General features: G+C 39.4%; 1 protein-coding gene across 1 annotated transcript in view; it reads right to left on the reverse strand.

The window, feature by feature from the left end:
* elfn2b (extracellular leucine-rich repeat and fibronectin type III domain containing 2b) overlaps nt 1-22,950 on the reverse strand; it is a 71,058-nt gene that overhangs the window by 45,600 nt on the left and 2,508 nt on the right. The window contains exon 2 of the mRNA XM_075454359.1: nt 281-485. The gene's annotated coding sequence lies outside the window, so the exon portion shown is untranslated. The remainder of the gene's footprint in view (nt 1-280; nt 486-22,950) is intronic.

A 22,950-nucleotide genomic window follows, 5' to 3' on the forward strand; every position in this document is an offset into this window, starting at 1 on the left:
ACAGATGCAATGAAAGTAGAAACGATGGCATAATATGCGCTTATGAAGACACTAACAAATGCTTTACACTCTGCACTGAACTGCATGCCAAAAGTACCGTACACAAGCGCACACTCTGAACGTGAACATCTGTGCACACATGTGTGCAAAGTTTCAGAAAAGCAGAGGAAATGTGTTTAAAAGTTTAATTAGGAGACTTTTCTTTAAAGATCACTGTAAGTGTTTGCGTAGAGGTGAGAGAGTGTGTACCCTTACAAAACACGTGAAATGAATGGCTTACCTGTTTGCTATATTTTCTATCTATCCCTTCGCTTCACTTTTGTTCATGCAGTGCTCCTTGCCTTCTGTGATGTGTGTTGTTCAGGAAGATTTCCTCAAGGTTGGGATCTGAGCTTTCACAAGAAAATCTTGAGTGTTTTGCTTTGACTTTCTCTCGGCCCTCAGTGGCTCTGTTCCAGTTACGGGAAACAAAATTGGGTCAGGACCTGAGAAAATATGAAAAGAATAGAAACTAAATCATAACAATAAAAAACAGGAGTTCATTACAAACATTTCTACTAACTTTTCAGAGGAATGACAGGCAACACATGTAATTCATGCTCTTAACTGGGATTGTCTGCCTGCTTTGCATCAGAATCAGGGTTGTTAGGTGTGTGTGTGTTGGAGGGAGCAAAACCTTTTCCAGCCACTTGGCGAGAGGCAAAGTACATCCTGGACAGGTCAGCGGATCATCACACCAATGGCCAGTTTCAGAATCTAGCCAAATTTAAACTAACCTGATGCCTTCTGGCCTGACAAACTGGAGCACCTGCAGAACGTTCACACATCGCACAGGAAGACTCCAGTTAGAGGTCAGTCCACTGTTGTGCTGCACCTACACATTTCTAAAAGTGTTCTTTATATCAATCGTGACTGTTATTCTCCTTGATCTGCACTTGTATTTCACGCACTGCGATAGGCTAAGTGAAACCATTGCGCAGTGTGATTAGTTCATTCAATTTCCCAGTAATTTGTAAAATGGTGAATTAAATATGCTTTCCATTTTTTCCTTTCTTTAAGCAACGACATTTTCTGGCAGCTCCTCCAGTAAATCCAGCTTTGTGCTGTAGAGCTTTATAGCTCCTTCAGAGTTACTTTTGGCATTTACAATATGTTACCACTTAGTTTAATAACTTGGAGTGCCTTTTCTTGTCATTAGGTTTACTCGAATGCCAAATTCTTTCGATTTAAAGAGAAAAAAATTATTCATCCTCCAAGTGATATTCTAAGTTTCTTATTCTTCTTTTCATTATTTCTATAGACTTTGTATGTTGCCCTGTACGCATGGGCCCCCTCTGGGTACTCCTCCCACCATCCAAAAACATGCATCAGGTTAATCTGCGATTTAATTAACTGTAAGAGTAAGTGTGAGCATGTGTGCTTAGTTTTCTCTGTGTTGGCTCAGTGATAGACTGGCAACCTGTCCAAGATGTACCGTGGACCTCGCCTGATGGCAGCTGCAATAGGCTTCAGCGGTTTGGAAAATATGTGAAATCAAATTTAAAAACAGGTTGTAATACAGAAAAACGTAAGAAAAAAATCAATCGGGATGAATACAGATTGATTTTTAGGTAGTTTTTTCGTCTCTCATTCATTAATTGAGTGTGACAACCAGTAACAACAGAACTGCTATTAGGAGCAATACTAAGGTTTCACAGTCTTGCCCAAGGAGACTCTGGCATGTGGAGGAACACAATGCTTTTTCTACATGAGCCACAGCTGCCTTTTTACAGTTTGTGAATCTACTCATGGGTAAGGCCTATATGGAGTAAATTCCACCATCAGCACCAATTTGTGTCCAACGGGTCCCTCTGCAGATGACCCAAATATTTGTAATTGTATGGGCCGAATGGACCACCATTCAGAAAAGGACCATACAGCACAAAAAAAAACCCAAAGAAACAAAAAAGAAAAAAACAAGGAGCAGTAGGTCTGTGCTACAACATAGACGTTTGTTTTAACAAGAGATTTTGTAGGAGAATGACCACGTCCACATGCCCATGCATAGGAACCCTCGGCTCTGCAGATATTCACACCAATGGCCAGTTTCAGAATCTAAAAGCTGGACTCTAGAGCTGCTTGTGCATCTGAACACAGACAGAGCCAACATATTCCTTGCAGAGATGAAACAAATATACTTGGTGTTCAAACTAAAATGTCATCTGGTAAAATGTAATTATCTTTAATGTGGAAGAATAGAAAAATAAGGTTAAATCATGCATCCCTCAGGAGGATTTCAAAGGAAATTTTCACAGCAGGGGAGTGGATAGGCAGATAATTAGAGCTGAGTTGAGACTACAGTCTGACAGAAAAGAAAAACATGAGCAACTTTAAGTGGGCAGAAGACTTGTAGAAAGATGCTGACTTTTCACTACAACAAGAAATGCACAGTAGACTCATGGCAAGCATAATAAATAACACAACTGAGGCTACAAGAAACTAAAAAAGCAACAGGGAGTCTATCTATCTATCTATCTATCTATCTATCTATCTATCTATCTATCTATCTATCTCACAAGATAATTTATGTTCTTTTTATTTCTCTACTCAGTTGTACTCACTGTTCAGCTGCTGTAATTTATTCAAACTAAAACCTCTTGGCAAAAAAAACAAAAGATAATGATGACAATTTTTCCTGATAATGTATCAGAAGAGTGTTCGATCTGCAAGTGGTACAATATACACCGAGGTGCTAACTATGCTCTGTTTCAGTCACATAGCAGAATACCTGTTACAAAATCCCTTCAGCCGTCAGCACACAACACATTTGCCATGAACAATTTCTGCAAATAACCATCAGAGTAAGTGACATACACAATCTCCTTCTTTCTCAGTCTATCCCTGCTGGCCTCAGCTGTTCCTCTCTGCCTCTCTGTATCTGTCTCTTTCTGTCTTTCTCTCTCTCTCTCTCTCTCTCTCTCTCTCTCTCTCTCTCTCCCTCCCTCCCATCAGAACCTTGTACCTCTCAAATCAGTTAGGAAGAGCTGAGCATGACATCTCATTTTTAGCAATAATCTTGGGCTGATCCTGTCATTCTTCCTTGCGATGAATGGAAAATTATTTCTGTATAAGATCATTACAAGTAACAGCAACAACAAAAAAAATCACAGACATCACTTCCTATCAGCTCTCATTCACTGTACAAATATACATCCAAGTGACAGCGATTCAGTCAAAGAGCATTATACATGCATCCTGCAGACACCAAAAACACGTGCACTAATAGTGCAGATTTTATCTCGCAAAAATGTGACTAACGAATCAGTATTGTTGTAACCATGTAATCTGATAATCAACTATGAAATGTATTGTATTAATCATTATTTATACATCCATAATGTATGTATACATATACATATTATAAGGTAATGTCTGATTCCTGTTTTGTTGTGGTCAGACCTCACTGATCATGGATCTAAGTTGTATCTTCACTCAGTAAGAAAACTGAGATCAAATTGTTTATGATGTGATTTAAACCAAAATAGGGTCAAATAGGGTCAGATTGGGGTCCAGCTTGGGTCAAACGTAGTGAAGAAAAGGTCTTTTTCCAATGCCATATTTTTGGACTTGATCAGAAAATGGTAACAGAGAATTATTAGGGAACACGTGTTTGAGATGTATGATACCTTTATCAGTCCATGAAGAGACACAGAATGTTGTGTTATTTATCAAGAAATCTGGATTGTTCCAGACAGGTGAACATTTATTCGGAGACATTGTTGTGTTCGTGATCTGGTGAAAGTCCCACCAGGTTCTCAGAGTTGGAGCTGTGATCGGGTTTTTGAAGCATGGGTGTTGTATAATGGAACGGGTTATAAAGGGTAAGTCTTTGATATTCCTTTCTTTTGGCATAATGTTTGTTCCAAGTCTATCCAGATCTCATCAGACTAATTAGGGTGGATCCATTTATGGATGTATCGAAGTAGAAGGGGGATGAAATAACATAGAAAGTTTGGAGCTTCCAAGTCTTCTGTGTTTTGTTTGTTATGTAAATTGCTTAATTTGATACAGGGTGTTTTGTTTTTCCAGTAAAACTTAGGAAATAATAGAGTCTAAAGATTTTAACCATAAAGGCGGAGGTTTGATGGGGATCATAGAAAATAGTGGGTTGCATATGGTTGCAGGCAGAGATGACGATGGATCCTGTAGGTAAAGTAAGAAATCATCTGCATATAGACTTATCTTTTGATGTATGCTCTGGGATTGGATTCCAGTTATGTTAATGTTTTGATGGATAGCTGTAGCAAGTGGTTCAATGAGAATGGCGAATGAAGATGGCGAGAGTGGGCAACCTTGACTTGGGCCTCTGTACAAAGTGAAGCGTTATGATGTTAGTCCATTAACCAGGATTGTGGCCATTACTGATGTGTATAAAACCCTCACCTTGTGAAAAACTGATTCACCGAAACCAATTTTTTTTTCTATTTTGAAAATAGGAATTGACAATACTTTATCAAATGCTTTTTCTAAAACAATTTCTGTTGTTTGGTTAGAATACAGTGCATAAGCAATTATGTTGAATAGTTTTCATAAGTTCTAAGATGAGTGCCCTCCCTTTATAAAACTAGTTTGATCTGAATGTATAATAAATTAAGTAATTTAGTTTAAGTTTAAAGTGCCACTATGCAACTTTCAGTAATACGGGGTTTGTTTACCATGCAATACACACCCCAAAGCTGTAGGGGGAGCTCCGTAGAAAATAAGGCGACAGTCTAGCCATATTATATATTACTACTCTAGAAGCTAACCACATTCAATTTAGCCGTCGACAGCTAATGGAGAGAGGTGTGTCTTATCAGGCTCCCTGGCTCGGCTCAGAGCCCTTTAGACCTGCCGTGAAGCAGTAGTTCTCGGCTCTCGTGTGTCGCGAGACTTCCAGAGGTAAACAAAGCACGCGGCGCCACAGGCAAAGTTGCAAGCGCTGTTTCGGGCTAGGGCCACCAGATGGAGATGGAAATGTCACCGTTTTCATCAGAACGGGTCAGCCAAGCAATCTGATGATTGCCAAGCAATTTTATGACCATGAAAAAGTTGCATAGTGTCGCTTTAAAGCTGCCGTCGGCAGGTTTTCAAAATTGCGAGTCTAAAGTCGGAAAATTCGAACTGATACAACTTTCAGGTCCCTCCCCCAACCTCTACCAAGCTCCGAATCACCCCCCAAACCCCTCCCCCTCTGTGGACGAGGTTGTGCACGTGAGTTCACACCAGTGTGCGCGCACACAAGCTGGGGGCAGACTCACGCTCAGCATGGAAGACGTGGTTGGTGACTGTTCTGCTCAGATAATAGATAAATAATAAACCTAACGTGATTGGTTAAAAACAGCCGGGAGCGCTCGATTTTTGCAAGCACGATTACAGGCTTCAGAGGGAGCTACAGAATTCGGGATTTTTCCTAAACAGCCTATTTAATATTCTCCTTTCAGAATCCCATGACAGTTCAAGCTAATATGACTAAAAAAAAAGTTGCCGACGGCAGCTTTAAGTGTATAAAGTTCAGATATTCTAAGTGATTTGTGAACTTGCCTATTTGGTCTTGGGAGAGTTGTGGTAAATCAATTTTTCCTAAAGAGTCATCAGCATCCTGTTAGTTAGGGCTGCTTGTTTGTGTATAAAAATTATCATAGAACTCTTACAGAATTCGAATTATTTTTTCATATAGGTTTTCCTTTCTGTGTTTCTTATCATTGAAGTTGTTTTTTCTTTGTTTCGTTTGATTTGGTTGCCTAAGTATTTTCCACATTTATTGCTATGTTCAAATTGTTCGCCTCTAAGCCTTTGGAGGAGAAATATTGTTCTTTCGTTTAATCTGTAATCCTGCAGCTCATTTGAAATCGGTTTGTTTGGATTACGGTAGTTGTGTCGGATTAGCTGTTCCTTTTCATTTTCTCTTTCTTATTCTTGTGTATGGAGTAAGAGATGATTTTTCTCTTTATTACCCCTATTTTTGTGTCCCAAAGAAGTGAAGGTGTTGACTCTGGGCAATCATTCAATTCAAGAAAGGATGCCCACTCTTTTTTTATGTATATGTCAAAGTTAGGATATTTAAGAAGGGAGGTATTAAATGGCCACCTGGTAATTGTTTTATGAGGGGGATTGATGTTTCAGGTAAGGATCTAGTGATGGGTCATGCGCACAAGCATCGGCTTTGAGAGCCGGCTCTTTGTAGTGAATCAGAAGAGCCGGCTTGCATCAAGTGAGAGCCGACTCCAAGTTTTTTACCATTCGCTGCTTAGGTTTCACTTTCAGTGCTCAGTCCCAGCTCTGACAGAGCTTTGTTATGATTGGCCAGCATGGCGACCAGCATGCGGTATTCACGTGAGAATTAAGGAGTTTGGTTCTGGTTTTGGTTCTGTTCTGTGGATTTGTTTGAAATTTTTTGGTTCATTTGTCCAATAAAAAAGTTTATTGAGGACATTATTAATGTTAGCTTGAGTTTGGTTGTGTTCTGTGGATTTGTTTGAAGTTTATTTTTAATTTGTGCAATAAAAAAGTTCAATTGAGGACATTATTAATGTTAGCTTGAGTTTGGTTCTGTTCTGTGGATGTGTTTGAAGTTTATTGTTAATTTGAGCAATAAAAAAGTTTAATTGAGGACATTATTAATGTTAGCTTGAGTTTGGTTCTGTTCTGTGGATGTGTTTGAAGTTTATTGTTAATTTGTGCAATAAAAAAGTTTAATTGAAATTAACAAATATAAAAGTTGTTTTGTCACAGAATAAATGCAAAGAATTAGGCAATTATAAGGTCTCTCATAAAAACACTGAAAGCAAAAGGGTTTTCAACACATAAACCATGATTTTTTTTTGCAAAGTTAAGGTAAAATAAAGGCTACAAAAGATCCTAAATAAAGAGCCGTTCGGGAGTCGAAAGAGCCGGCTCTTCTTTGGGAGCCGAGTCAAAAGAGCCGGCTCTCGGAAAAGAGCCAAACTTCCCATCAATAACTTGTATGGTGTATTTCTGTATTTGATATTTTAGAAAAGATTGAGTTATTGGTGAGAAAGAAGTCGCTATGGGAGAAGGAGTATTGAACTTTTGAGAAAAAAAGAGAATGGATGGATGTTTTAGACGCCAATCACCGAAATCATTCATATGCTGTTTAATTATTTCTGTGGATTGTGAGTTATGCTGTTGGATCTGTCTGGTGATGGGTTGATAACTGTATTAAAATCTCCTCCAGTGACTATTGGAGAATCACATAAAGTAGAAATTGAATCAAAGAAGTTATGCAAGAAGGATATGTCATCATTATTTGGGCCATTAACGGATGTGAGTAATTGGTTTGTTGTTTATTGTTATATTATTTATGATAAATGTGCCTTCCGAATCAGTGATGGTGCTATTATGCGTGAAAACAATAGACTTGTGTTGTAATATAGCTTCAATTGAAATGAGCAGAGAATGTATGGTTAAAGTCTTCTTGTATCAGCTTTGAGTTTATTCATGTGACTCAAAACTCTGAGTATCTTTGACTGTGTGCCAATTCCAAGTAACAAACCTTCAGGATGTCATGATGGGAGACTGCTATTCGCCTGATCTGTGAAAAAAAAAAAAAAAAAAAGTTGCTGTCGAATTAGTGTTTGTCCATGTATGAATGCGTGTGTTTGTGTGTCCGAAAGTGTGTGTGTTTGATGCGGGAATTAAGGTAAAGGATGCTGGAAATGAAAGTAGTTCAGGAAAGAGAGAAAGATAAGGACAGGACAGGGTGCGTGGGAGTGAAAGTAGACAATAACAGTGACAAAGAGAGCAATAAGGGAGAATGAAGGGAAAAATATACACAACTGCAAATGACATGGCAAGACCAAGGGGCTTTTAAATATTTACATATACACAAATTCATATTTGCCAATCCATATCAGTTAAGTAAAGGTAGTGATGATAAGGGAAATTCAGAATAGCCTGGGGGTTATTTTCACATCTCGGAAAAGGTTTGCAATCATTGTACAGTTTGTCAACAGTAATTTTTTTCCCCGCTTCTTTTATGTTCCGTCATCTGATCTGATATTATTATATCCTGTGTCTGTCTAATACGTCTTGTGGGAATTGATCGGTGATGCCGTAATCGGTTCCTCTGAGGTGTCTGCCGTGATGCCGTGCAAGTTTTTTCTGTTTATCGTGTTCGAATTTTGCAAAGCTAGGTCGTGGGTGCTTGTTTGTTGGGTTTGTTTCTGTCCGATGCGGTGTACTTGGTGGAAAGCGAACTTGTGAACAGTGATTTGGAGGTGAGTGGTCATAAATTCTTTGATTAACTGTTCATCGTTTTCATTGGGTGTTGTCTCTGCGAGTATGGATAAAAACAAGGTTGTCTCATGCAGCGTGTTTGTAAGTCAAGTATTGTTTCTTACGTTACCTTGTTTTTCTTTAATGACGGAGGTGAGTTGGTCTGTAAACGTGGAGACTGAGTTTTGGAGTGATTTGAATTCCTGCGGACATTTGTTCTAGGCTAAAGTCCATACTGTCACGGAGCTGTTGACGTTCTTTATGAAGCACTTTGACTAGAGCGATTCTTAAGTCAAGTTCAGAAAGGTTTTTGTTTGTGGCAATTAAAATGAGAGTTTTGGGGAGAGATGGACTAACGGGATCTCTTACTGGTTGGTGTGGAGATGTTGTTTCTGGGCCCTCGTTAATGTATGATTCCAAATCATCCAGGATGGAGATTTACCGAGATTTGCATCGCGTTTTTAAAGCCAATATGTAAATCACATGTATGAAACTGTTTAGTCAAAACAGACCAATCGTGATGTAGGAAACACAATTTGACCCCCAAGTGTCTATATTTCGGCAGAAGGAGGGGATGCGCTAGCCTGGGTGCCAGCCGAACTTAGCCCCGCCCATAAAAGTTTTGGTCGGGAAGTTCGGTCTGGCTCTGCTCAGTTGGGAAATCATTATGCCCGACCAAGAATCGGTCGACCCAATCAGATTGCCAGGGCAGGCTTTATACGATAATGGACAGATGATCAACAGGGACATTATCGAGTACGTCACTAAAGAGCTGAACACGGCTGCTGCTGGAGAGCTGGGGTGTGCAGATTCTGCCATCGAGTCTGTTCTACAGGATCTCCACATTGCATTCATTTTGAAAGACGAACAGAGGAACGCGATAAAGGCTTTTATCGATAGAAAAGATGTTTTTGCCGTCTTTCCTACAACAAGTGTGTGTTGCTTAATCTACGTCACATACTACGTTGCTCTGATTGGTTGTAGGTCTATCCAATTGAGCGAAGAGGCATTTTTTCTCCTGGTTCGGTTGAAACACGCCCCATACTCAAATCTCTATTGAGCGGTATCAGACTCACATTCTGACTAGAATCGTGAGTATGACGTAGTCAGGCTAGGGATGCGCTACTCTGCAGTGGAAATTTTTATGGGTATTCTAAATTAATACTACCACTAATAAAAGTCACGAGAGTGTGGGTAATTGTGGAGACTGCAAACTGACTCGAAAAAAAATGAACAAACTGATAAAGAAAGCCAGCTCTGTGCTGGAAACTGCTATGGATCCCCTGGAGCAGAATGTGCAAAGAGGAATGCTCCTGGGATGATAAACATAAAGAACAATACTGCACATATCACAACACAGCGATTACACAATAAGATGTGTTCAGGGCTTCTTCAGCTCTACTGCAACACATAACAGCACCAACAACCATATGTAATGGCTTTTCATTTAGAAAATGAAAAAGAGAAATTACTGCAACATTGTAATTTCCCTTTTAGATTAATGAAGTACTTTTTATTTTATTTCATGAAAGCCACAGTAAATAATAATCAAGAGATCTTGTGGGAAACACATTACACATATTTGAATTTCTTTGCTTAAATAATGTTAAAAGACTGAGAACTACTTTGTTTTGAAGTGTGGGGTTAGACTAGGAAAAAGTTTTTCATGTTGAGAATTTTTTTGGGTGAGTCAAGACGATGCTGCTCCTCGCATTTTAAGTCTAGAAACTGCTCCCTAAAATGGATTTGGCCTGACCAAGCCAACCATGTCACCCAGCTTGGTATCTGACAACTATTGCTAGCTGTTGCTTTGTCACAGAAATGCCTCTGCCCTGAATGCCAGAATTTGAAAATGAACTTGAGCTGCTATTTCATATTGCCTAAATATAATGACATGAGATAGAAGTTGATTCATTTTGTGATTTTGAGCCAAAGCATGAGGATGAACAAAAATATTAGTATATTTCAAGCAATTGATTTTACCGTGCACTTCCCAAAGTCAAAACTCTTGCAGTTTGTTTGGCTTATTTTGCACTTTGGTTTCTTAGATTTTAATGCTAATTTATCTTTTTTTATCTTAAATTTGTTTCTTTTAATTTTTTTATCTGTAATAGAGTTTTTTAGGGTTGATGCAATACTCATCTTAGGTTTAGACTCCATCTGTGTCTGGCATGACATGTCCTGGTGTGCTGACTCTTGTCAGCACTGTAAAACTGGATGAACTACATGAAATATTGAAATGAGATGTAGGTACAGCGGTACAGACAACAACGGATTGAGGGGATCTTCCGAGGATTTTTGGAAGGTTTTGCTCCCTTCTCAGCTGGTTACAGCATCAACGTATCAAAAATTATCGTGATCATTTTGATAACTTGTTCAGCTGTGGTTTGATACTGAAATACTGATAATGGTATTTCTAAAAAGTCATTTCGCACTTTAAGAAAACTTAAGTTAACACAGTTTAAACAAATAAAAGCTGTAAGCTCCTGGAACTGGAAGCTTTCAGAAAATTGCAATGAAGACATTTTATTGACTTGGTATAATTTATCACTTGCGAGCTAAAGACCTAAATGTTTTTGTTTTTCTCTCCATTTTGCACCGCCATGTAAAAAACACATATAGATTTCGTTATATCGTATTAATCATCACAGATACATCCCCTTTTACACGCTGTTGTTTACAACAGGAAGCAGCGAGGAAATCATGGTGAGAGCAGTTGCACACACGTATTAATTTAACAACTGCCATCTTCATACATAAGAATAGAAAAGGAGAAAGGCTAAGCCTAACACTCTCCCGATTAGTGTCAAGTTTTTCTATTCTAATCACAGTTAATGGCATGGCATAATCATATCAGTACTAACCTTTAAATCAGGATGTTTTTTCCTGCTACTACATTTTTATTTTTACAAACAGTGAGTAAGGTATTAGTTGAAATGGGGGAGTGGCACAAAGGTTTCTGATGGACACTGTTGGTTTACATTGGAGTCAGATTCTGCTGGTTTAGTGCATTACACCTTTAATCGTCTGGTTTGGCTGGGTGGTGGATAACAGATTTTTTCTGTGACGTGACAAACTCGTGTCTATTTCCATGTTATTCAAAGTTTGCGTTCTGCTGGTTTCCAGTGAGCCAAGCTCAGAGGTGCCTCTCGGATCAATGACAATCAGCCCTAGTCCAAAGAGTTCTGCACACTTTGGGTTTAAATTTAGGAACTGTTCCACACGTGAAGTGCATTGAGGGAGATAAAATATCAAAACGTTTTGAGAGTACATAGCCTGATGACCCATGGTTATGAATAAGTGAGTGACATATACACAAGATTGATTACATTTGGTACTAACCCAGGAAAGCATGTTTTTAAAAGGCTAAATTACAGCTTGGCGTCCCCACATCGAGAAACTTTACTCAGACCAAAGATGTAAAACTAATCCATAATGTTTCCATCTAAATTTCATCATCCAACAATACAGAGGGTGGTTGTTGTCTGTCGCTCCCAAACAAGCCAGTATGGTTGTGTGTTTCCTAACTTTTCTCAATGGAATTCTCAATAATGGATGGGCACCATGCCAGAATCCTCTCTCAGCTTCCACTGTGTACTTTGAAAAGACGAAATGCTGCATATACAAGACACATAAATATCTGAAAAAGTCAAACATGTTGAGATTGCTCATGCAACTTCAGTCAGACATAAACAGAGGGACTCAGAGGGACTTGAAGCTGGTTCGTTAGGATCACATCTACCAACAAGTTTATGTTGTGGGTTTGGTTGGTCTGTTTGTTAGTAAGGTTACTCAGAAAGTTATTGACGCAGCTTTGCAAAAGAACGTTTGCTGATGAGAGGAATGGACCAACTTAAATCCATTAGCTCCTAATGCTCATCTTTATCTTCAATGTTTTGTCTTTCTTTTACAAATGAACACTTGGTGGAGCTGTTCAGTAGCCTGCCTTTGTTGCCAAAATGTCTTGAGTTGAGACACGCGCAGCAGTTTACATCTTAAAATTTTACTCTCACTCTGTACGTTGTGTGTCTCTCTTCTCTCCAGTCCTGCTCTCCTTCACCCACTCATAATCAAATCAAAGTGAAACAGCTGCTGACACAATAAAAAGGTCTGAAATGAATCAGTCACAAATGGCCTTACTCATAGTCAGGTGCGGTCAGCAGTTTCATAGCCTCCACGTGCTCTACCGGGTCGGTTACACAAATGGGTAAAACAGAAAATGTACGCAGATTTTAGAAAATCATAGCCTTCTTGCCGTGGTAGTGGGAGGGAAAGGAGGAGTGATCATAAGCAGATCAACTGTTGTTGGCATGATTGTACAGCGGAAGGAAGCAAAAAGAGGAGGTAGATAGACGTAGCTGGAGATGGAAGGACGGCCGTGGGCATGCACATTCACGCCATGTTAGTTCCACATCATGTTGTGTCAAAACCACATGAAGCACTTCATTTGCGTGCCGTCATCTATTAAAGGCAGGCGTGTTTGGAAGGTGTAAACATTTAGCTGTTGGTTGTTTTCAAAATGGCACAACTCAGCAGCAGTTGGAGTTTATTTTGTTCTGTCTTAATTTCCTGCTTGTCAACCAAAAATGGTTGTTCAAAGCAGCCCAGGAACATTAAGTAGCCTCATGAGCAAGAGTCTCATCCTGGTGAAAACCGGAGGACATGCATGTCCTCTCAACTAAGACAATTTAGGAGCAGAAAAGCAAGGAAAGCATTGGCTTCCAATGACTGATGATGAATAATTACTTCAGCACCATTCTATGAACATTGGAAATTCTCTGATTAACACTACCACTCATCTATCCCATATGCTGCAGTTTCCACTCTCTTCTTCACTCTCCAATTTTCTTTGCATGGAGGATATCATTGTGGGTGGGGTGACTTGATGTAATCATGAAAGCCTAATTTATTAATTGTTAAGCTAAAACTTGTGTTTTTTATATGTAGTCCTAACAATATTCTTATCAATACCTCCCCCTCACCATGTATAAACCTAACAAGAGGAAAAAGTGAAAAGCAGCTGGAATGCAGTAGGTCAGATGGGAGAAAAACTTGATTCTCTTCCACGACGGTCTTTGGAGCAACGCCAATATCCGTCCTCACCCTCAACTCAACTCAACTCAACTTTATTTATAAAGCCCTTTAAAACAGCCGTGGCTGAAACAAAGTGCTGTACATGAAAAACAACACGAAATATAAGGCATAAAACATAAGAACAATGTAAAAACAATAATAAACAATAACAATGTTAAAACAATAAAAATAAATAAATAAAATAAAATAAAAACATCTCCTCCTCAACAGGTAGTTCATACAAGTTGTGCAATATCACATCATTTTCACATAATCCGAAATGTAAGCGTGTTACAATTTACCATGGGAAACGTGCATTGTTTTTTGAGCTTTGAAATCGTAGTAATTCTACAATGGAGCATGCATAACAGGTTGACATAATATTTAGGAATGTTACTAGTCTGAAAGGTAGACATAGGTATTAAATGAGTGTGTGCCCTAAAAAGTGAAGTCATTTGATGTTTTTTGAGCCTTTATCGTGAAACTGCTAAATTTTACCTGCGCACCGAAGTGGATGTGAGACATTGTGGTGTGAGTACGCTCACTCCATTAATCAAGGGAACTTGTGTGTACGTAACATAAAAAGCTTCTAACTGCATCTCTGTTGTTTGAAAGGTTTTGGCATGTTATTTCAAGACATTATGAGACTCCACTACGTAATGTTGTGTTTAAAAAAGCCACAGTCATTTCAAGTCCTTATCTGGGAACAAACCGAGACAGGAAATTATGCAAAGAATTTGTCACAGAAATTCTGTTCAGAGCACATCCAGGATGGCGGACAAGGCTTCTGATTTTTTTTGTAATTATGTTTTTTTGTTGCCGTTGCATTAATACATTTGAACCCAGGAGTGGAAAAAAAATATATCAGAAGAAAACGATCATCAGAAAGCAGACACGCTTCAGTGAAGTTTCTGGACAATGACCTGCTAATGGGCTCAACTGTCAGTTTGACTGTGGGAGTTTTCTGGGTAAAAGTCCCCACAATATCAACCGTGACGGATTTGGACATTTGTGTTCTCAAGCCGTAATCGTCTAAAAAGATGTCATGGCTGCAGTTTATGTGTGGCATTGACTATGACACAACACCGTGAAATAAATTCGCACTCAGAGGGGGGATTTTTCGAATTTGCTTGGAGTAAGGGGATGGGATGTTGTCAGTGTTCCCACTATTTCTTACTTAACCGCACCGATGATAGATGGAAAAGATCAGAAATTAAGAAAGACTGAGCTGATAAAAAATACTATCTGTATGTCCACCATCAATTTGTTTGTCTTTCTTTCATGACACCTCTGCCCTTTGTACTGCTGGGTAAAATTAGCCACGGAGTTTCTCATATGGATGAGAAAGAATATGTGGGAGAAAGAGAAAGAATTGGAGGACAAGAACTGATGTTCAAAGCTTGACAGAAATTGCAGTTGACCCTAGTTTTTGAACGTTTCTTATAAACGGGCTTGCTTACTGTGTGTGGTGGGCTAAGATGGCTGAACTTAGATACTATGAGCACAGCTTTACCACCAAGAGTGGCTGGTAGGATTTCTGATATGAGATCATAGCTATTTAGAGTGCAGTATGTAGGGCAGAAAACAGTTAATCATTTCCATACAAGCTGAGTGACATTATTATATGACAGTGACAGCCCTAACACAGTGACAGTGTTGGATGTTTTTAAAATAAGCCACTTGACTGCATAGCGACGGAATTGTCAAAAAACGGCTTGATATGTGATACACATATAAGTCCAGCCCATGCATGTGTTTGCACATAAAAGGCAAAGAGTTCAAAACATAAGGATGGAAAAAGTGGTTTGATTAAAGATTTTACATACTTGCAGTAGTTACTCTATTAGAACGGGTAAGCTTCTTAGCTGTGGAATAAAAAACAGCGTTTTTCTCAAAATAGGCATTTGAAAAATAACAGCAGGGAGAAATAATGGCCTCACTGCCTGAGATGTACTGATGAAAACAGGAGCAAATGTATCAATACAGACTGTGAGAAATCAGAAAAAAAATGGCAGGTCTGTTGTGTTATGGGACCCTGCTCTACGGAGTGATCAGACAAAACTAAAACTGTCAGGAGTCATGGACATGCAGTATAACTGGTGTGATAAGGGCAAGGTCAAGCATGGAGGTGGCCCTCTCCTGTTGTGAGGGGCTTTCACGCAGGGGTTTCACAGTTAAAGGTAGCTGTATGACTGGCATATTTTCTGCACTGGAATTTACCAGGTTACCAATCATCTCTACCAATCGCACTTCTTTTTCACGAGTGACTTTGTAGCGACTGGCTGTTCATCTGTAAACATCATGCATGGGTTTTTCTATTCTGACAAAAGCCATAATGCAAGGGGTGTGTTGTAGCAGTGTTTTTCCATCTTTAAGTCTCAATTTCTAAATGCATTTTGCCAGAGGGAGAAGTCTGCCTGCACAATCAGAGACAAGATACTAGAATAAGGACGAGGAGAATTTAAACTGATAATACAGTAGATGTATTCCTGAGTCAAGCAAATGATTTACTCTAAATAGTAATCATAAAAAAACTTATAAACTTAACATTCCATATTAAATTGATTGGTTACAGGTTGCGGATTTAGGCTTTTAAGTTTTCTTCATTTAAATTTTTCGCTACAATCTGTCCAACAGTCATGATTGTAGGTCAACAATACATTTGTTAAGTCACAATTCTGTGCTACTAAGTGAGGTTATACAGTCAGTTATCAAAGGATTAAAGGTTAGAGTTGAGTGTCAACTCCACCATGAGTTTATAATTAGGGGATGGGAGCTGTAATTTACCATATGTTACTTATGTAGTTGTATGCATCCAAACATGGAAACTGGCCAAAAATGAGCCATGTGGTAAAGGATTAATGAAACCACGTGTCTCTGGCAAATCTGAAACATTAGGGCAATTGTTTGTCACAACTGGATCAGGAACCCAGCAGGAGAAACTTTGGCTCCGTTTTCAAGCATTTGAGACATTTCTTTGTGCCTGAAAGGATCAAAATTCTGCTTCCACATCCATGTCTTGCAAAGTTATTTTTCCTCCAACAAAAGTTTAATTTAAGGCACGTGGGTGTTGTGTGTGTAGGCTGTTTTGCCTAAAATGCTCCTGGTAGGGTTGTGAGCTTTTGATGTACTGTACACTATAGATTATGTAGTGTGATGCTAAACCCTAACCCTTTTTAATGATAATACAAATATATGTAAATATATATATTATTTATTTTTTCACTTACCAATTGCCTTAGTCCAGACTTGAACATTAAAACTTCTCAACAAGTATGCTCACTGTCATCATCAACCCAAGCATGCAGTGGTTCGTTTATGTCGATTAAAACAACAACACCTGGACTTTTTAAGAATCATGATCACAGAGAGCTCTTGAATAAGAAACAAAGGAAGAAAGAAAAATGCATCTTCACGCCTCAGAAGACTGTGCCGTCCCCACTCTCAGTGTCTGTCAATTGCAAAACCTTCTCCTTTCAGTAAAAGAATCCCATTCTTTGTTAGCTCTTTACAAAAAGTCTTGTACTGTGAGGAAATAATCTTTTTTTTTTATTTTTACTAATTAAAGAGTACGCTAGTCTTTGCCTTCAAAGCATTGTGTCACATGCACTTACAAATTACGCATTCACACACACTTGAGGGTATGGCTGGAGATGGTAGTATGAACATTTATAGAAAAGAATCCCTTCAGGTGGAGGAGTGTGTAAAGAGTACACTGCACATATGTGTCACTGCGTTTATGTGCAATGTGGTGTGTTTGGCTCAGGCTTGTGCACATATTAGAAGCCTATGTCTTCTTGTGTTTGGGCCCTAAATTATATCTGTATGATTCAGCTCTGACATGATAACACACCTGCATGACAAAAAGAGAGAGCGAAGTTTTGGACAATGAATAAGAACAAATTCTCTTCTCTGGCTTTGTTTTATCAGAGGATGTACCACAGTCAATATTATTATTGACTGAGGACAGAGGTAGTATTTGTTGGTCTATTGATTGCTTGAAGTAAACAGTTTTCTTTCTTTCTTTCTTTTTTTTTAGAGTTTGGTCTTTCTGGCTACGGACTCTCAGCCTCGAAACCTGACCAAAAAATCAAGAGGTCTGTCAAACATAAGCTATTCAGATATGAATGAAGATGCCATGCACATAGATGCACACACCGTCAGTGTTTTGTCATATTAGAAAATCAATGGGAGAAGTGAAAGCAGCCAAAAGCTCTGCATGTAGACTGCAGGTTAGGTCTGCAAATCTAATATCTAATACCCTGGCATAAACCATAAACCACTGTTCTGGCCCGAGTCACGCATAGGTGATTTATCCAGACACAGCCTGGAAATACCTCATCCTACAAGGTAAACATGTGCGAATCTAAATTTTCACTGCAATCATACAGCTGTGTATTATGGGAATTTTGTCACATATGTGAGCTTTGTCATGTCAGTTTTCCTCACCATATGTGTATTGAATTTTAACAGCCTTAGGTCACCGCTATGTTTTCTTTAACAACGTCCTTAGGGCCCACTGGACACCTCAGTGACCCACCGACCAATCCGAAAATACAAATGTTTTACAAGAAAGTTTCCAGCTAACCCCGGTAGATATCTGAGCAAACCAATAAATGTCTTTCACATAAAGCCATGTTGTTTGTATACATTTGACTTACTAATCAATGTTTTCAAGCTCGCATTATTCAACCATCAGTTCAACCTTCTTTTTCTTGTGAATTGAATATTTAGTCTGGAATTATGAATTTATGAAATTTATGATAGAAGGTAGTTCCTTTTGGTGAGTACAGCAATTAACACAACACTATTATGTAATAAAAAAGTAACAAAGTAGACAATGAAAAAAATGAGATTAGATTTGGATTGTGAACATCTTGGCAAAGAGATTTCAATTATCAGTTTCTGTTGGCCATGGCCTTAACTATAAAACAAACAGATGCTTTAGCAGAACACAGCAGCGTGTATTCATCGAGCTGTAAATACACACAGGCACACACACTGCCAGTAGATGTACAGCGTTGACTCTCGCAGATGCAGAGTGGGCTACAGCTAAAATATTCATACCCAGATCTTAGTAGTCAGTTCAAAGAGAAGGAAGGAGAAAAAGAGCAATAGATAAAGAGTAGGAAAGGAAGGCTACAAGAGAGAAGGCAATGAAAAGTGTCAGCGTGTGTGTGTAAGAGGCAAAGCTAAGTGATAAAACAGAGAGAGATGAGTGTGTGGCACAGATGCTAAATAAATCTAGGGCAAGTCAGAAAAAAAAGGCATTATTCCAAAATCCATTTGGTACGCATGTGCAAGTATGTGTGTGAATATTTCAAAATGTTTTTTCGCTCCAAGTGCGTGACATACTGGAGAAGACAGTATGTTTAGTATCCAATTAAAGTGAGAGTAACAAGGTCAGAGGTTAAACATTCAGGCAGAAATACCACAGCTTTCTTTTCATTCGTTAACCTCTGACAGTCACTGCTCGTTGCATCACTCCCAGTCTTCTTAGCGTATCCTCTGCCTCGCTTTCACAAACCATGCATCCACAAAGACTTCATTTCTCCTCATCAAAGTCAAACACTGAAGGATTTAGTGTATGTGGGTGTGGGTTAACGGCAGTGGGGGGTTGGCACAGACTAAAGATCATGGCAGATGGCGTCCCTTACTTAACACACATACAGTACACAAACACACACACTAAACACTAAACAAATACATACAAAAATGAACACATAGCATATGTAACATGCATTGATCAACACACCTGCAGACTACTACAGTACAAAAGCTTCATCATCTGCCAGTGGGTCAGCTCTGTGTATGTTTATCATTTACGAATGTTGACACTGTCTGCATTTTGGAGATCATGTGACTAGATATATGGGATTCACCTAGAATTTGGAGTTTACAGTCATCACATTTATATATTTAAGTGGCTCCAGTTTAGTTTAAAAACTGCCCTCTGACACACGTTTATCTCCTCCCGAACAAGTTTTCATGAAGTCAGCTTAGTTTAAACAACTTTGCATTGCTGTTCACTGACAAATGTGAGTAAGAGCCAAGGTGTAGCGGCTTCATGTTGTGTGAGTCGTGTTCAGCTCCTCATTGCTCAGGTGATTTAGTGAATCAGTCACTAAATGCACAAAATAATTCTTGCATCAAGCTCTTCTTATCACCGACATACTGCATATAAGGTTCTGATGCTTAAAGGCAGGCACGCTGCTCAGGACTGGAATAAAAGCAGGCTACAGTCACTCTCTGATCTCATCACTCCTGGTAGGAAACGTTTGCACAGAGACATTAGGGAGTGATTATATCATACCATCAGTCAGAGCCTGCAGGTGGATGAAGAGGTGGTGTTAGGGCTGAGCAGGCGGTGATATAGTGTTGCAGAGCAGCACCTACACCGGCAGAGCAGGACAGAGACGGGAAGTTTTGCTGCTCAAATTGGTCGCCATATTGCCAGGTTGGTCAAAGAGGTGGAGGGTAAGGCATGTCATCTGGGTTTGTTTTAGTGCAAAAAAAAACTGACTGATCTATACAATATAGTTCACTCAGTAAAATTCCTAACACAGATTTTGGAGAAAGCAGGATTCAAACATTCAACGCAGCAAAACAAAGTAGTGCGAGCCTATATAAATATGATTATGATTTTTTTTTGCCAGCGTTGACAAATAACCGTATGCGTGTGTCTGTGAGTGTGTGTGTGTGTGTGTGTCTGTGAGTGTGTGTGTGCGTGTGTGTGTGTGAGTGTGTATTAATGTGGAATTTTTTAGACATACCCCAAAAAGATGAGATGCATATATTTATATCCTGAAGGGGGATGTAGTTGTTTGTTCACACATCAACTTGTGCGAGTTTGTCAGCGTGGAGGAATCAAAATCTTCCCTCAAACAGACGTGTACCCTCTTTCCTCTCAACAGCTATTCCCTGTCAAAAGCATTTAGTTAACGTCAGGCCACATTGCACCATTTTGTCACTACACTTGTCAAACAGCCCTAAGTTACGAATGTAGTAGCAACACTGGATGACTGTGCTTGAAATTGCTGTGGGTTTATTTAATTCATGAATTTGGATTTAGCTCTTTGACAAGCTTGTTCACCTTATTTAGGGGCCACAGACTTGCCATGGAACGATACTAGCGACTCGAACTCCTTGCAGAACGTACAATCAACAAATAAGGCACAATGCACTAAATGTCATGATAAAGCCTTATAAAGTCCCTCTGCCACATTTCCCCTCCCTCAACTATTTGCTGCAGTACAGCTTCCGTTAAGCTACTGATGATGTTTCAACTCCTGATAGCTGACGTTGGCCCTCATGGTGCAATGATGTCAACAGTTGACATTGTTTAATAGTATCAAAACTGAAAAAGAACAAACAATTTATTAGAGAGCAGGAGGGGCTTTTTGAATTGTGCTAAACCCCTGACCTTCAAGCAGGAGCTTGCAAGATCGAATCCTATCTTGCACTATATTTTCAGCACTTTTTTACTTAGCTCCCACCCACAATAGGAAAGGGTTATAAGTTAAAAGCACAGTTAGGATTACAATTAATCTACATGGTTAGGATTAGAAAAAAAACTATTGTTAGGGAGTACAAAGTTGAACACTCATTGGTTCTCATCGACACAATCCCGCCCGACACATAACAAGTACCCACCAAAAGTTGTTATCTCAAAATTTATAGCCCCGACTACAGTCACATTTTCACACATTTTGAAGGCTCAAAAATGATACCGTGACAACATTTTCCACACTCTTATCTCTTTGCTTATAAGGGGAAGAACCATGCGATGTCCGAGAAGCTCTGGGCGCACCCATTTTCACCTGCCACAGGTTGGGGTTAGGTTCGGGAGGACGCTGTCCACCTGCGATGCTTTACATGACAACATACACACATTGCATGTTGTTGATTTGGTTGTTTATCAGAAGGAGAAGGGGTGGATGAGATAAGCTACAGAATTTCATATCAGAAATCATGCGGTTTAGACTCATCTGACAATCTGGACTCTCCCCTACACAAAACAAAAGCCTACAGATTTCTTGCCGTGTCATGGTTTCACCCCTAGATTTGTGACATTATCATGATTTCGACATCTGGACTAACATATCTATTACACATTTTCTTGTGAGACTGGGGCCTACATGTGGCTGTGAAAGTAATAAGAGCATTCCACATATGCGACCCACTGATTAGGCTGAAATTAAAGACATGTTGCTTTTAAAGTTGGACTGAAGCTGGACTATAGTTGCTCATGTTCGACCACCTGCCACTCTGCACCCGGCACACCAACTGCCACTCACTGCACACAACACACACCTACACAACTCACTACACCTAGCACCTCGCTGGCAGTACTTAGGGACAAGATTTTGTGATGATTTCCTAACACCTTTCTAGTTATAATACAGTTAGCTTGTCAGGTGTGAGACTTGGCAGGCTGTCAGGAAAGATGGCGAAGAGCTTCTCACAAACTTCTCATTATTTGCTCCTTATTCTTTTCTTTTTTCCCACATTTTTTAATAAGAACGTAATGCTGTATCATGCTTGTTTCACTTATTTCCCTGTTCTCATACAGGTCCTCCCCCTCTGCACTCCTTTCACATCTCATCTTTGCATGCATAGCGAAACAGAGGTCTACCCTTGTTAATGCATTCAGATCTGCTGAGGTACAGCTAATGAAACTACACCCAGATTCCTCAAATCTGTCAATGCTGTTTCATGTCTGAAACCTTGTCAGCAAATAAGTGTCTGCGGTGTCTCTCAGTTTCGTGCCCAAGGGGACCTCCCACAAGTTGCTGGCAGTGAAGGAGTGACGGTTGTTGTGAAACACGACTGTCGTATTGATTGCACAGAGCACTGCAACAGCTGGTAAGCTGAAAGAGCACAGTGTGCGGCGGCCAAGAATGCGATGTGGAGGAGTGAGCAAGTGTGAATGACTCCCAAGGGTTACCCCTCTCAGGATCTTTGCATAATCCCGGCTGATGGATGCAGAAATCGATTTGAAGGGCGTGGCTTGGAAATTGAGGCCAGGCAAGGTGGAGCTCCTGCGGAGGGTTACAGATCTAAGATTGCCAACTGTGTGCCAGCAAGCTGGCCCTGAATGCCTGAAATATATACTTTGGTTGGGAATATCACAAGCACACATGTATATCTAACATATCCAATTTAGGACAGCCTGATACTGGACATTTGTGTGTGTGTGTGATGGGTCAACCACTGCAGCGAATTGCAAATGTTTTATACTTTTATAATTATAAATATTATAAAAAGGTATTTCACAAAACATTGAGCTTGAGAAAAATAACTGCCAACCAATGGCTACATAAAGAAAACAAACTCCATTCAGCGAATTTATCTTTACTTACATGTACGATGAAAGAAAGTTAGATGTGGCATAGAAGTGTCCTCAACTCAATTTCACTTCTGTGTATGTATACGGGGACAAGGACGATGGTCTACTCAACAGGCCAAGTCAAACTGTAACTCGATTAAACTGTGCATGTAACCAAAAATAACCTTTCTTCGTCATATTTTATGTCAGTCTATCCGTCACTTCGGAATAGAAGAGTTCAGTCTTGTGTTTTTGGTATTTGCAGTGGGGGAACAAAAATATTATTACTCCAA

Source organism: Odontesthes bonariensis, chromosome 21, assembly GCF_027942865.1.
Source record: "Odontesthes bonariensis isolate fOdoBon6 chromosome 21, fOdoBon6.hap1, whole genome shotgun sequence".
In the NCBI taxonomy this organism is placed as follows: domain Eukaryota; kingdom Metazoa; phylum Chordata; class Actinopteri; order Atheriniformes; family Atherinopsidae; genus Odontesthes; species Odontesthes bonariensis.